This window comes from Emydura macquarii, unplaced genomic scaffold (genome assembly GCF_026122565.2).
Source record: "Emydura macquarii macquarii isolate MOO-44397 ecotype Brisbane River unplaced genomic scaffold, CSIRO-AGI_Emac_v2 contig_1146, whole genome shotgun sequence".
NCBI classification, from domain to species: domain Eukaryota; kingdom Metazoa; phylum Chordata; order Testudines; family Chelidae; genus Emydura; species Emydura macquarii.
In genome coordinates this window covers 11,905,074-11,920,764 of record NW_027131283.1, presented here as the reverse complement: position 1 = coordinate 11,920,764, position 15,691 = coordinate 11,905,074, and positions in this window count along the sequence as shown.

Genomic DNA, 15,691 nt, shown 5'->3' with positions numbered 1-15,691 from the left:
CCCCCGTTGCCGCACAAAAAACTCACTGCCGCCGAATTAAACTCCCCCCTGCAGCGAAACCCATTTTCCGCCGCAGAGAAGCCGTGCCGCCACCGAAAGTCCCATCCTGTCTGCCGCCGAAAACTGGGAAACGGCGGCAGGGTTTCGGCGGAGGGCATCGATCTCTCCACACAACCTCGCAATCTTACCGAGTCCTACTCGGGCCAGGTACAGTCAGGTGAAGCGGTACTTGACCCGACTGTACCTGACCCGAGTGGTACTCTGTAAAAAAAGGTTGAGAACCGCTGCTTTAAATAATATGGCCTTCTAGATCTCTCAGTGAGTCTTTACAAAATAGAAAATATTTGGAGCATCATGGATCTTACTTTGGGGACACTTCACTAAACTTCAGTGGAAGTTTGGCTGGCACAACAACTGCAGAATAAAGCTCTACGTGTCCAAAAACAGAAGCTGCTGATTACCCTGCTAGCACCTTCAACTCCAGTGAGGCTCGTTTCTTATATGAACAGATGTGCATGATGGATACCAAAAACTCAGAAGAGGGATACAATTGAAACAGTTCCAATTCCTGTCTTCTGCTGAGAGAAATAAAGGGAAGCCCAAAAAGTCCCATTTTGATGTACCTGAAAGCTACAAATTAATCTTTAAGGATATGGATCTATCTAGCGTAATATTATAGCCCCACCACCATAGTATCTGAAAGCCTCACAATCTTTTAATGTATCATTACCCCTTTTTTTGACCCAAGTGGCTACTCAAAGTTCAGGGCTTTAGGGATGTTTCAGATGGAAGCAGAAATTGATGATGGAGTCTGGTATTTTCTTTGAAGCAATCTTGTTTATTTACAAGGAATGATAAAGTCCTGCTTCTCTAAATGCAGGAGGAATCAAACATGGGATGGCTTCATTGTGTACAGCTCCAAACCTCTTTAGCCAGCACCAGATCCAAAAGCTTGTTCTCTAACGTCTAGCTTACAGGCTTCTGTGTGGATTTCTTCAGGATGTCTCTGTTGCTCGCTGGTTTTGTGTTCTGCCTTACCTCTCTCTCCTACACCCCTTACTCAAAATAATACTCAGCAAAATCCCTCCATCCACACAGTCCCAAACTCCTGGGCAGGTTCACATAACCTTTTTGTCTTAGCTGGGAGCTTGCGATTAACTTATCCTCACAGTTACATTAATTGGGTGTGTGTACACACCCATCAGTCTCAACAAGGTTTTAACTTACCCCCTCACTAACTTTAACCCAGCTCATAATTAATCTTTATTAATGATCTGGAGGATGGGGTAGATTGCATCCTCAGCAAGTTTGCGGACGACACTAAGCTGGGGGGAGTGCTAGATACCCCGGAGGGTAGGGATAGGATACAGAGTGACCTAAACAAACTGGAGGATTGGGCCAAAAGAAATCTAATGAGGTTCAACAAGGACAAGTGCAGAGTCCTCCACTTAGGAAGGAAGAATCCCATGCACAGCTATAGACTGGGGACCGACGAGCTGGGCAGCAGCTCTGCAGAAAAGGACCTGGGGGTAACGGTGGATAAAAAGCTGGATATGAGTCAGCAGTGTGCCCTGGTTGTCAAGAAGGCTAATGGAATATTGGGCTGCATTAGGAGGGGCATTGCCAGCAGGTCACGGGAAGTGATTATTCCCCTCTATTCGGCATTGGTGAGGCCGCATTTAGAATACTGTGTCCAGTTTTGGGCCCCCCACTACAAAAAAGATGTGGACAATTTGGAGAGAGTGCAGCGGAGGGCAACCAAAATGATTAGGGGGCTGGAGCACAGGACTTATGAGGAGAGGCTGAGGGAACTGGGCTTGTTTAGTCTGCAAAAGAGAAGAGTGAGGGGGGATTTGATAGCAGCTTTTAACTACTGAGGTCCCTTCCAACTCTATGATTCTATGATTCTATGATAACAGTATTTATCCTCACAACATTCTGTCAGTTAGGGAAGTGCTATCATTTTACAGATGGGGATGTGAAACACAGAGGTTAAGTCACTTGCCAAAGGTCACAAAGGAAACCTGTGGTAGATCAGGGCATGAACTGAGGTCTCCCAAGTCCCATATATTTTCCAAGTTTTTTCTCCTACACCAAACAGCTTCTATATTCCAAGAAAGACCATGTCCATAGAAGATCTCTGATCAAGACTGGTAAACATTTTAAATGAAGCTCTCTTCATCATAATGAAAAAAAGGCAAGTTCTGCAAGAAAACTTGTCTTCTAAAATGCGGCTCTTGAGTTTCAGGTATTTTATTTTTGTCATTCTGTTCTTTAATTGTAATAAAAACATAATTTCTTGATACATTATTCATAGTGAAAGCTTCTACTACTCAAGTTAATATATCCCGTTAGTCTGCCTCCAGTCCTGTCTTGAATTATACTGTGATGATACTTCCCATGAAATAACTAAAGCTGCAACTCATTAAAGAAACAATGTCAAAATACAAATTTTGAAAACACACGCTTACAGAAAACCAGATAAAAAGAGTTGTGCAAATTTTAGTGGGAAATTACCTAATACAAATAACAGCTGCTTTCTTATGTTGGGCTGAACTGCACAGTGTATCTTGTTCCACTAAACAGGGATGCATAAACATCCTTTTGCACCAGTGCCAATAAGGTAGTTACTTCTCAGAAGAGGTGCTAGGCTAGGTCACAGATAGTAAAAAGGAAATTTCCTGTAGGAATTTTCTTTTTTGGCAGTTGGCCCACACACTTCAAAAAATGATGCACATTTTTCTGTACATATATGTTGTGATTTAGTCTCATTGATGACAATGGAAATAACACTCTATATATTGACTGGAGAATTGACTCCCTGCCTAGGAAGACCTCTCACTATCGTCCCTTTAAAAGAAGTGATTTAATACAGGTTTAAATATTTCAGCAATACAGATTTAAACATGGAAGAACAACCAATCCACTTGATCTGACATCAGTGAAGTTTAAGAACTAAATAATACAGTTAAAGAGAACTCTGGGGGCCTAATTCCTGGATATGGATGTGCAGTTTTCACAAGTGTGCATGTATCCCATGGCAAAATTAAGCAGGACACAGAGATAGCCTAGGAAAAGTACCACCTGATTCTATACAAATTATAACCTAACTATCCAGATTCCCAATAGTTATACATTTTAAACAGCAAGGTATTTTCTGTTCCTTTCAGAACTTCAAGATGGAACAGTGGCGCAGGAAATGCAGATGTTCCAGTACAGAATTTTTTTCTTTCATTCTCTCCCCTACTCCCATTTCAACCTTGCAAAACCAGTGACGAAACTTCAGTCCAATGCCCAATATGAGGATAAAATACTGGGAAGAGTGCAAAAATACCACTTCCTAATTCACAATGTATCTAACATGGTCCACTATGAGCCATTATGTCACTTATTTTATCACTGAGTCCACTGGGTAGAAAAAATGCTAAACAGCAATTGTATAAATGTTAACAACATTTCAAAGCTATTAAAAATAGTGGGAAAGGTCCAGTCTGGGTATACATTGCTAATATTGCACTACGTTTGTGAATTTGCTAGGCAAAAGAAAAAACCCTCTCAAACAAATTCTGATGGAAAATTTTTACTGTGTGAGGTAAATGAATGCAGCAGGTTCACTACAAATGTTATTTATTTATTATTCTGTAAGCAAATGAATTACAGCTTGAGAAAATAATTTGTACTGAAACACACAATATGCAAACCCACAGCGTTAAAACTGGCAAGCCAAATACAGACCCAGCATGTTTCCTGGGCACTAAAATTCCAAAATTAGCAATCTATCATCATGTCATCCTAGAGTTTTCAGATATGCACAAGCATTTTGAACTTTGCTTTTAATTCATCTCCATAAATCTCATCTATGGCTAATATGTTTGCAATGGCATCTTACTTTTAAAAAAAAAAGTTGGCTTTTTCATTTTTTATATCCCATTAAGAGTTGTACAAAGAAATAAAAGACAACCAGAGACAATATTTTTCATACTAAAGAAACAATACTTGATATATGTAATACTGAACAATTTCACTGGCTAATTAAGATTAGATTTATATATGACTTTAAGCTATGCACTGAATTCTGCATGTATTCAGAGCAGTATGCAGCCCTGCAAGAAGTATTACCCTGTAAGAACTAAGGGTTGCAAAAATTTTGCCACATCCTACTGGTAATACAGCTACCACAAAGTACCTTAATCTGTTTATTTTAGGCATTTTTATCTGCCTATCTTCACTGTATGTAGGCTGCTTGCAGTTATTTTTTCACTTCTTATAATTTGTCACTTTTATAATCATTTATATAAAGCAAAGTGTGCTATATTAAAAAAAATGACTGCAAAGTTTTGTCAATTTCAAAACAAGATATAAATTTTTGGCACACCCAAACAGAATCTCTACTGATTCTTTTTGCTAATTTAATATTTACTTAGCGTTGAAATTCTCCTTCAGTAATCTCCTACTTGTGCTAACATTATTACCCCTTAGCTCCTTTTAGGCCCTTTTATCCCATGCTCCAGATCCATGCACTGCATAAGAAAGTCATTTTGGAATACTCTTAAAGGCTCTCATTCCCTACTAGTGCAGACTTGTTTGTTTAAACATTTGCATTCATTGAATGAAACATCAGTCAGTGTCACCGTCAAAAGTGTAAAACTACATACACCTAGAGAAAGATGTCCTGAAGTACACAGCCTTAGTACTTTTCACTTCAGATTCAACTGAAGTCACTTATTAAGGGACAGGTATGTAGTTCAGGATAGAAGAACTTATTTGTATTTTCAGAGAACTTATGATTAATATCAAAAGAAAATTCTAGAACTTGTTTAGTCTTTCAGGTAGGATGGATCCAAAGTGTGTTTTAACTGTTCAAGGCCCTAATCCTGCAAACACATACACATGTTATTTATTAACTAGGTGCATTAGGACCCTGTCATGGTAGGTACTGTACAAACACATAGCAAAAATATAATCTGAGCTCTAAAGAGCCTATCATGTAAATTAAGCACCAGCTTAACTTTACAGGTGAGCAATCTCACTGACCTTAATGGGACTACTCAGATACATAAAGCAAAGTACATGCATAACTGCCCAACCAGAGCCCAAGGTTTCAATTCTGTGGGAAGTAGTGTACATTCTAAAAATTAAATATTCTTGTGCAAGTACCAGGAAGCAAACAAAGGAGGAAATTATTTGAACTTACGAAGCAACTACAGATCTGGAGAAGCACTAGGAAGAGTACCATAAGTGTAGGAAGCAAAGTTGCAAAACATTCAAAGCATGTGTGTGAGGCACAAGGGACACAACAATGAGACAGAAGAAGTTAGTCAATCATATACATATAAGAGATGAAAAAAGACCAATGAGATTAACTAGTCCACCTCCATCAAAACAAAATTATTCCTAGTGCTTGGTTCTGTCTAATTAAGTGTTCCAGGTGATGGGCTTCCAGCACTGCCTTTGGGAGACCATCCCATAGCATGAAAGATCTCAGTATCGGGAAGCTTTTCTGAACTCCCTCCAGTGTGCCAATATCTTCCCGTAAATGAGTTGCCCAGAACCAAACGCAATGTTGCAGAGGTGGTCACAATATACACACAAAAATGGACTATTATCCCGCTTGCCCCATGATATATTGCCCCTGTGTACAGAGCCCAAGATTACACTGGTCTTGCTTGCTGTCATATCACATTGCTAATTCATTTGCTGTTCACTATTACCCCAAAGCACCTCTCACCATCTCTGCTCTATGTTTCTCCCTCCTATCCACATTTGTATGAGGTAGATTTTTTCCATTCTACATCTTATTTTCTGTCCAAGTTCCTAGTCTTTTGTGATTCTTTTGTATTTCTCTGTCCTCCCTGCTGTTCAAAACTTCTCTTTATATGCAGAAAATCCTTCTTGCATTTTCACTGAAAGAAGCCTAATTTTTACACACAAGGTGAAAGTGTCATTTTCAAAACAAAAAAAAATTTCTCTCACACAGGTATTTAGTACAGCCACTTATGACCTCCTAGCCCTCAATGTATGCAATTGAATTACCATTTATTATAAAATTGCTGAATTTTAATGTCTTAGGCCTTAATCCTGGCTTGTGGTCACATGGTTCTCAAAGCAGGACTGGGGCCCTACATTTCAGGATCTCCCAAATCACGTGATTTTAGCTAAAATGCAATTCGCCATAATTATAAAAGTCAGATTCTGCAGCTTTAAAATGACATAACGTCTAAGATGAAGTTATAAGCAGATGCAGAAATATTCTACTTTAGCAGCTGTAACTAGATATTTGATTAGAAATCTTTTAACTGGTATAACATTTTAAATCAATATACAAAATATTTACTAGTCTCAGATCCATATTAAAAACTAAGCAGCAGCTAAGGCTGTTCAACTTAAATATTTTAATGGCCTTTCTATATCTGGCACTGAAATAACAATTGTACCTAGTGGAGACAAAAGACAAAGATTTTTATGCTCATTGTCTACTGTGTATAAAGCTAATACTGATTTCTATTACACATTTTTCTGAGTCCTGGAAGGAAAGAAAGACCAGCTAAAGGTAATTCCATTCCACTGGTAACATATATAATGGCCTAGTTGTTCTGGAGAGTTAATACTCAACTATGTGACCTAAAACAATAGCAGATGGACATACGACATCAGCCTCTGTAAGCAGAGACCAGCTTCTGAATGCTTAGAAACATTATGAAATTCCAATTCCGTATTGGAGGCCAGACTACATGTTCTTAGACCTGGTGTACATTAGGAGTACGTTGCCAGTATAAGCAATGCTGGTATGCTATACAGGCAAGCTCCTAGCATGGACTCAGCTTGTACCAGCAAAACAGAGCTTTGCCAGCATATCTTATCACACCTCATAACATCCCTGCCAACAAAAATAGGCCAGCAAAAATTTGTAGTGTAGACCTGCCCTTAGAAAGTTTGCATTAACTGGAGGGAATGAGCCGTAGTTGTTAGACTACAAAAATAAGAATAAAAAATCTTGGGCAGAAATCTTGGACCCGTTAATGTCAATGAGAAGGAGAGGAGTTATTTAAGTTAAGCAACAACATTGACATAAGCACAAATGGATATAAGGTGGCCATCAACAAGTTTAGGCTTGAGATTAGATGAAGGTTTCTAACCAGCACAGGAGTGAAATTCTGGAACAGCCTTCCAAGGAGAGCAGTGGAGGCAAAACACCTAGCTGGTTTCAAGACTGAGCTTGATAAGTTTATGGAGGGGATGGTATGATGAGACTGCCTACAACATGTAGCCAATCTGCGACTGCTAGCAGCAAATATCCCAGCCACTGGAGAGGAGACTGTAGATGGGGAGGGCTCTGATTTAGTACAGGGAATTCTTTCCCAGGTGTCTGGCTGGTGGATTTTGCCAAGATGCTCAGCCTCTAACTGACTGCCATATTTGGGGTCGGGAAGGAATTTTCCCGTGGGTCAGATTGTCAGAGACCCTGGGGGTTTTCCACCTTCTTCTGAAGCATGGGACACTTGCAGGCTTAAACTAAAGTAAATGGTAGATTCTCTGTACCCTGAAGTTTTTAAATCATGATTTGAAGACTTCAGTAACTCAGACAGAGATTATGGATCTATTACAGGAGTGGATGGGTGAGGTTCTGTGGTCTGCAATGTGGAGGAGATCAACTAGGTGATTACAATCATTCCTCCTGGCCTTAAAGTCTATGGGACTTCAGTGGAGCTACTATTTCACCCCTGTGTTATAGTCCTAGCTCTGCTATTGATTAATGCTTAGAAAAACATCTGAAACAAAAATCAAACCCATCCCAAATTAGGCTGGGTTACTTTTTTAAGGAGTAGTTAAAAAGAAATAACTTAGGTCAGTGGTTCCCAACCTTTTTGGCTCAAGGGCCACAAATATCATTTTCACAACCCTGAAGGGCACCAGTCTATCAGCTCATAAAAATGTATTGTCCTATACACCATTAAGGACTGCAAATCACTACATATTTCAAGGAAACATTCTAATGCCACTGTGCTCATGTTTACATTCACTGTTTTACACCTACACATTACTCACAGTATGTCACACGCTGACAGACAAAGCAGGAGTGCAGATGAGTGACTGTCACTGCACACTGAAGCACATGGCCTGGCAGCTAAGTCACGGTGGGTGGGCTGCTAAGTGCAGGCCAAACCGGAAGGCACTGATTTTTAGAGTCCTGCCCCTCCTCAAGCATGGTGGGTCCTGGCTGCTCCACCAGCAGCACCCCTCTCCCAACCCCCGCACCAATGCAGCCAGAGAGAAGGAGTTCAGCGAGCCCCGTGCTGATCTCCCCTCCCTCTGGCTGCAGCAGGGAAACTGAATGTGCCCTGTAGTCCTGTCCGTCCAACTAGGTCCCTAGGCACTGGCTGCCTTCTGCAGCCAGGGGGATGGGAGATCAGTGCTCCCCTCCCCTAGGGACTCAGGCAGAGCGCTTTGCTCTCTGCTGGAGCCAGGGGAGGGGAGCGTTGATCTCCCATCCCCTTGACTGTAAGCAAGGAGCCTGCACCGGTCTGTAGCCCCGTGGCAACATGCTCCACTTGAGTCCTTAGGCAGTGGCTCCCTTCTGCAGCCAGCAAGAGGGGAGCCGCGGGCCACTTTGAAAGACCCCGTGGGCCACTTTTGGCCCCAGGCCATAGGTTGGGAACCACTGATTTAGACTAAGCCTGGCTACAAAATGCAGTTCAGTTCCAGAATACAGATTGGTACCAAGTTTGCAACACAATGCTGCTGTAACTTGGTTCTTGATATGGCTGTTTATAATGTAGACAGGCTGGGACAAACTTGTGGGTGGGATGTTACTTAAAGGGATAAGAAAAGGTCTCCAGAATAGATCAGTCTTTTCTCAGTAGACTTTTTTGTATTACCTAAACCAACCAACCAACCAAAGTGGTTTGGGAAAGGTGTTTGTTCTTTTCAGATCTTTTAAAAATGGTTTTATTGCAAGTAAAAGATGCCAGGCTGACAACAATGGGAACGAAAATCTTCTTTCTACTCAGTGCATGGATATATTGAGGATACCAACCGTGCAAACTTCCATATGCAATACCAGAAATGTCTCAACCTTGACCTAGAGGGATCACTTTTGTAATGGGAGAGAACAGTTCTGTTAATAATCCTATTCAATACTTGTTCTCACTGCAGAGGTTGCTAATTAGGCCTTGTCTACACTAGAATGGATTTGCCTGCATAGCTAGATTGGCGTACCTAATCCACCTAGTAGAGATGCAGTTTATAGCAGCAAGAGTGATTTCGCCAGTACAGCTTATACCAATTTTCTGAACGATGTACGATATACTAGTAAAATCACTTTTTTTGCCAGAATAACTGCTTCCACATTTGATTTTTGGTGGCATAGGTATGTCGGTTAGGCTGTGAGTCATCAGTCGTCGTCCCCCCTCGCCCCGCCCCGCTTACATTCCTGGCTGGCATAGCAATGCTGGCAAAACTTTTAAGTGTAGACCAGGACTTAGTAATAAATAAGAACATTTGTCCACTAGAAACTGAAACCACCATACTCAAGTCATCTAACAGCCATCCCACTGTGAGAATGGCCTAAGCTGGATTTGTACTTTACATACTGATGAAAGGCTTTCTATCCCATTATATTTCTCTTGAGTGCACAGAATACTTCAACAGGTTTAGAGATCTGGATAAGCTTTTTAAAAAGCACCAGGACTTTAGGATTAATAAATCTAAACTATACAGCCAGATAAGTAAGGAAGCTCTTATCTCACCTTTAATAGCAAGAATAATACACAAGACCACTAGGAATTAAAATTGTTGTTTTATTTAGTTCTAACAACTTTGCATCAATAAAAACTATTCCTTTAACATACCTTTGTTTTGTTGTCTATGGCAATTTATGGATGGAGTGTCAGCGTTAATTTGAGATTTCCTTACCTTTACTGTTTTGTGCTAGAATCTTTATATTACTTAGCTCACAGAAAATGCATGTAAGCAATGACACACTTGTAAGTGAATTCAAAGTTGAAATGAGATTTTGCACATCACTGTCCATCCAAGGATCTCCAAGCAATTATCAAACATTACAGTAACTAAACCTCACAACAACCCTGGGAGGTGGGAAGTACATATATATCCCTGTTTTTTGGTGGAGAAAACAGAGGCCTGGAGAGGTGAAATGACTTGCCCAAGGTCACCCAATAAGATTATTTTAGAATCAAAATCTAAATATTGACTCCACATCCTGTGTTTTATCTATTAGATTATGTTCCTTTAAAATATTTTGTTGTGTTGCAATATATATTGGCAACATAGTATGCTAAAAGACAGACAATGAGCCACTTCTAACCTGGAATTTCTTTGTTTTTGCTGGATTGTGTCAAAAAACTTTAATATTACTGAAACAGAGACTGGCCTTCCTGAGGCAACCAAAAGACATGCTGTTATTGCATATATCTGAAGAACAGCTTATCAGATAGCTTCTACCTCAGCTTGACTATGCACTGAAATAATAATATTGTACCTTTATGAACTCACATTGTTTTGCCATGAAAACATCTGTAGTGCTAGAAAAGTCAGGATTACAGCTACTTTGTTGCAGCATCATTTTGGAGCACCACATACTGATGCCTGTATTCAAGGCTAGTATCAATTTAGTACAGTAACCAATAGCTCTCCCGTTAAGGAAATATATCCTACCATCATTTTGGGAATGGGAGGATGAAACTGATGATCTAATAACTGTGGTCCTATAGCACTTAAACATTTTTGATAACAAACAAAAATGGCAAGTTGGTAACCTCAGGCAAATCATTCTTTTTCTCCGTGCCTCAGTTTCCCTAGCTTCAAAACGAGGATGCTTACCTTTCACACAGGCATCTTATGAGGCTTAACTCGTTAGTGTTTGTAAAGGGCTTGGAGGCTCTCGGTGCTACGGAAGAGCAAAAAACTAACATAGGTGGATCCAGAGTTTTAAATTTTTTGTAGTACTTTCAGTCATTTTGTCCCCACATAGCCACCCACATTTCTCTAGCACACTCCAGTTCTGTGAGGTGCTGAATGCAGTGCTTAATTTGTAATGAAGGAGATTCCGGGGTTCAAGCAATTAGGTGCCGGGGCTCAAACAATTGTTTTTTACTTTCATAACTTATGCGGCAAGCCCAGAGGTGCCGGGGCTATGAACTGCCAAGCCTAGAGGTGCTGGGCTCAGTCCTGCTAAGCCGTGGCACAAAATAAGCCCTGGCTGAATGCTTCTAGTAGTATTGAGCTCCCATTGACTAGACCAATGGTTTTCAACCTGTGGTCCACGGACCCCTGGGGGACCACAGACTATGTCTTAAGATTCCCAAGGGCATCCGCACCTCAGTTGGAAATTTTTTAGGGGTCTGCAAAGGAGAAAAAGGTTGAAAACCACTGGACTGGACCCCTGAGAGGATGCGCTGATCCTCAGGATCATTTCCTCCGTGGTTTGCTGTACGCTGATTTAGAGGGGCCAACAAAATGACTTTTCTACTTCAATTCTGCTGGCTTGATTCCCCAAGGCGATGATGAGCCCCCATCAGAGGCGGTGGGAGCTTTGGTGGCCGCAACGCCTCCCTGAATCAGAAAAAGGCCCTCTCTCTCTGGCTGCTGTGTCAACTGCCCTTACGTTTCCTTGCCCGGCGCCATCCATCGCTGAGTGGGAGCTCTCTAGCAAGAAGAAAAAGTCCCAGGGGGCCCCTAACCGCACAGAACCATCCTGAAAAGCAAATCCTGCCTCCACGGGGCAGGCTCAGCTCCGTCTCCGTGAAACCCAGGAGGGTTGGGGGGGCCAGGCCGCCCCCCACCTGCCTCTGCCCTGGATAACACGTACTGCAGGAGCACGCACGGCTCCAGGCCAGTCCAGCAGCGCTTGGCGGAGCGGCGCTGCCGCCTCCGAAGGGCGATCGCGGCGACGCACAACGTCCACACAAGCTCTCCTGGCCCGCCTGCCCCGCTCGAGGCTCGGGAGCACGGCTCCGGGGTGCCTGCGCTTCTCCCGGGACAACGGAGCCGAATCTGCACCCACGGCCCCCGCCCCGATGGAGCCCGGACCCGCGCGGAGAACGAGCAAGCCCGGACCCGACCCCCGCCCCTCACTAGCCCAGGGCGCATCCTGTGTCCCCCCCCCGCAGCTGCAACGCGCATCATCCCGATGCTCCGCGGGGCAGAGGGGAAGAGACGGGGAGACAAGCCCGCCCCCCAGCCCCGGCTCGGCCCGCAGCCAGCGGAGCCGGACGCCTGGCTCCCAGAAAGTTTCCACTTCCAAGTTCCTGAGTTGGGGGGAGCGATCCCGCTCTCCCCGGCTTACCTCGCCCCTGAGTCTCCTCCTCAGCCCCTCTCCGGCCCCGGCGCGGCGGCAGGACCCGGCAGCCGGAGGGGGAGCCGCTCCGGACGCCCCCTGCTCATTGCATCCCCCTGCGGCGCCCCACCGGCCGGGAGGAGGCGCCTGGGGCCGGGCCGGGAACAGCGCACGGAGCAGAGAGGGGCGCGCCGCTGTGCAGGCTCCGGGACGGCCGAGCTCCGCTAGAGGGAGGAAACCGCAACGTCACCAAATGGAGCGGGGAGGGAGGACGAGGAAGCGCCTGGGGAGCCCCCCGAGCCCAGCCCCCCGCGTGAGCCCGGACATCCCTCCCTCCCGGCTGGAGAGCAGAGCGCGATCCCGCCCCTGCAGGGCACTTCCCTTCTTCCCCGAGGTGCCCGACACAAGCAAGGCACATGCCGCACTCAGCGCCGGCTTGGGCTACAACCCTTCAGTTCCTTTGGAACACCCGTCACAGCTGCTTTTTGTACCAATCCCCCCACCCCGCCCTCCACACGGAGAACAAAGCTCTCTGCTCCGACTGCACCCCCCCCTCCCCATTCAGATCCCCCCCTCAGGCATCCGGGAGCCTAAGCCTTGCAAAATCCCAGGTGCAGCTGCCCAGCGGTCTTTCTTGATTCAGCCAAATTTTGGCCCTAAGCCGCCTCCAAGTTCTAATGCCCAAATAGAGGACATAAATCTAGTCACTACTACTGCACCAAAAAATTCTGGACCCTGGTGAAAAGTTCCAAAGGGATAGCCCTGTTAGTCTGTATACAGCAAAAACACCAAAAGTTCTGTAGCACCCTAAAGACTAACCAATTTCTTCAGGCATAAGCTTTCCTGGGCTGCAACCCACTTCGTCAGATGAGATGCATCTGACAAAGTGGGTTGCAGCCCACGAATGCATATGCCTGAAGAAATTGGTTAGTCTTTAAGGTGCTACAGGACTCGTGTTATTTTTGGACCCTGGTGCATTCACTGCACATAAATGCCACAAAAGCCCAGATCCAGCACATTGCTACTACTGGATCAAACCTATTTTTGATACTCCCAAATTCCATGGCACCAAAAGCAAACAAGCATGGCCACTCCTACCACACCATGGGGTTCCAGATCTTGCTCTGTCCTGGAACAAATGGAGTGCCACAAAAATCTAGATTCAGCTCCAGGATCATAACACTTTGGGTTATTGCTGCCAAAACGTGAGATGTCAACACTGTTGTGCTAATACTGAATTTCTTATCATCTGAATTTGATCAATGACACCTAACAACATAAATGTTAAACTGCAAAGTTCAATCCATTCATATTCAGTATCCATCTCTAGCGATGTCACCAATACTGCATGAGTGCAGTAGAACTTCTCATCCAAAACCAAGAATGATCTCTTCAAGAAAGCAAAGAAAGAAACCAAGAGCCCACTCAAACTGGGCATTAAAAAAACCCCTCAAACTCATTCTTTGCATGACAAGTTATACAAGTGTTCCCCAATATCATAGAATCTCAGAGTTGAGATCACCAGAGTTACGAACTGACCGGTCAACCACACACCTCATTTGGAACCAGAAGTATACCATCAGGTAGCCACAGAGAGAAAAGACAAAAAGCAAATACAGTAGAGTGTTAAGCGTAAACTACTAAAAAAATAAAGGAAAAGCAGCATTTGTCTTCTGCATAGTAGTGCTTCAAAGCAGTATTAAGTTATTGTTCAGCTGTAAACTTTTGAAAGAACAACCATAACGTTTCGTTCAGAGTTATGAACTTTTCAGAGTTACGAACAACTTCCATTCTCAAGGTGTTCATAACTCTGAGGTTCTACGGTATATGACTGAAAATGGTGAAACTGCCATTTTAGTTGAACCAGGTCTTCCTGCCACCATGTGTGTTATGTACTGCGCATACATAATACAACTGAGGATAAAATAAGAAATACTTTGGAACTGTTGTGTTTGCTTCTTTAGTCTGTGTTTGGTTGCAAATTCTCCAATGTTTCCTGGTCCTACAGTGCTGAACAAAGATCAAATAATTTACTCTACCTGTGAAAAGACTGTGTCCTGGCCACATTCTGGTAGGGTAACTGAATAAATACATTCTGTTTACGTACATTTTCCCAGAGGATATTCTTCTATAGAAGTCTTTTCTGTGATGTTGCTTGAGGTAGAGTGATTACTGAACTCTACCAGAGGTGGCTGCATTTTAATGGTGGGAAAATGACAGTGATCACTGCATACAGTCTGTAAAGTATTCCTTAGGATCCTTGCTATAGAAATGTAAAAATTGTAGTTTCTGAGCCTGATTTTGATCAGGTTGTTCATGGTGGGCAGTCTGATTTGCTGCTGAATTGAAAAGATTAGTTAATTTCTGGAAACAAACATTTTTATTAGGTCTTGCAGGTCTGTTGGATTTCACAACACTATTAGCATAATGAAAAGAGCAGCCACAGTCGAGGGCTGCAGGCTCATGGGACAATGCCACAGACTGGAATAAATCCATGTCTACTTCCAGTGATTACAAGCCTAAAAGAACGCCTGTTACATTCACTACATGCAAACACTAGACTTATTGTTACAGATGACACACCTATTTGGAGGATGTTGTGTCACAGTGCCGTGACATGACTACATGCTGCAAAATTTTAATCTCATCACATACCATAAACATGGGTGAGAAGGACGGTCCAATAGTTAGTCCTGTTCCACCCAGCCCTTTGACTTTGGGGGAGTGATCGTGACCTGAGAATTTGGTCAGCCATGTTGGTGGGATCTTCCTAAGAATTTTACCTTGAACCAAGTCTAGCTAGTTAAGGTTAGCTACTAGAAAGCATTTTATTTTTATTTCTCTTGTAACCATTTCTGACTTTAATATTTGATATCTAACTTCATTTAAAATCCTATCTTCTTTTGTCAATTAACTTGTTTTATTTTTAATCTAAACAAATCCAGTGTTTGTGTTTAAACTGAACTGTTTGGGTGACTCTAATTAAAGTAGCAAACTGTTGAATATTGACCCTTTATAGGGGCAGCGGACCTCTAGTATCTGAGCTGCCAGGAAAGGGCAGAACAGTGCAGAACACACATTTTGGAGGGAAATTCAGGACTGGGAGTACATTGGGGTCACCCTGGAAATAGTAACCAAAACTGACGGAAGCTAGACTGGGTGTGTTACTGCCAGGCTCCTGGGGTCAGAACTGCTAGACCAGGGCTGTAGCTATTCCCAGACACTCAGGGTGTGACCGGCATGCTGGTAGGCTGTTTGTGGGGAGCCCAGGTTGGAAGCTACAACAACAAAGCATTGTGAGGCACCCAAGGTTGCAAGGCAGGTGATGCCACAATCCCTCACTGGTCTGGATTGCAGTATGGAATGTGACAGAGGGGCAGTTGGGTGAAGGAGTAG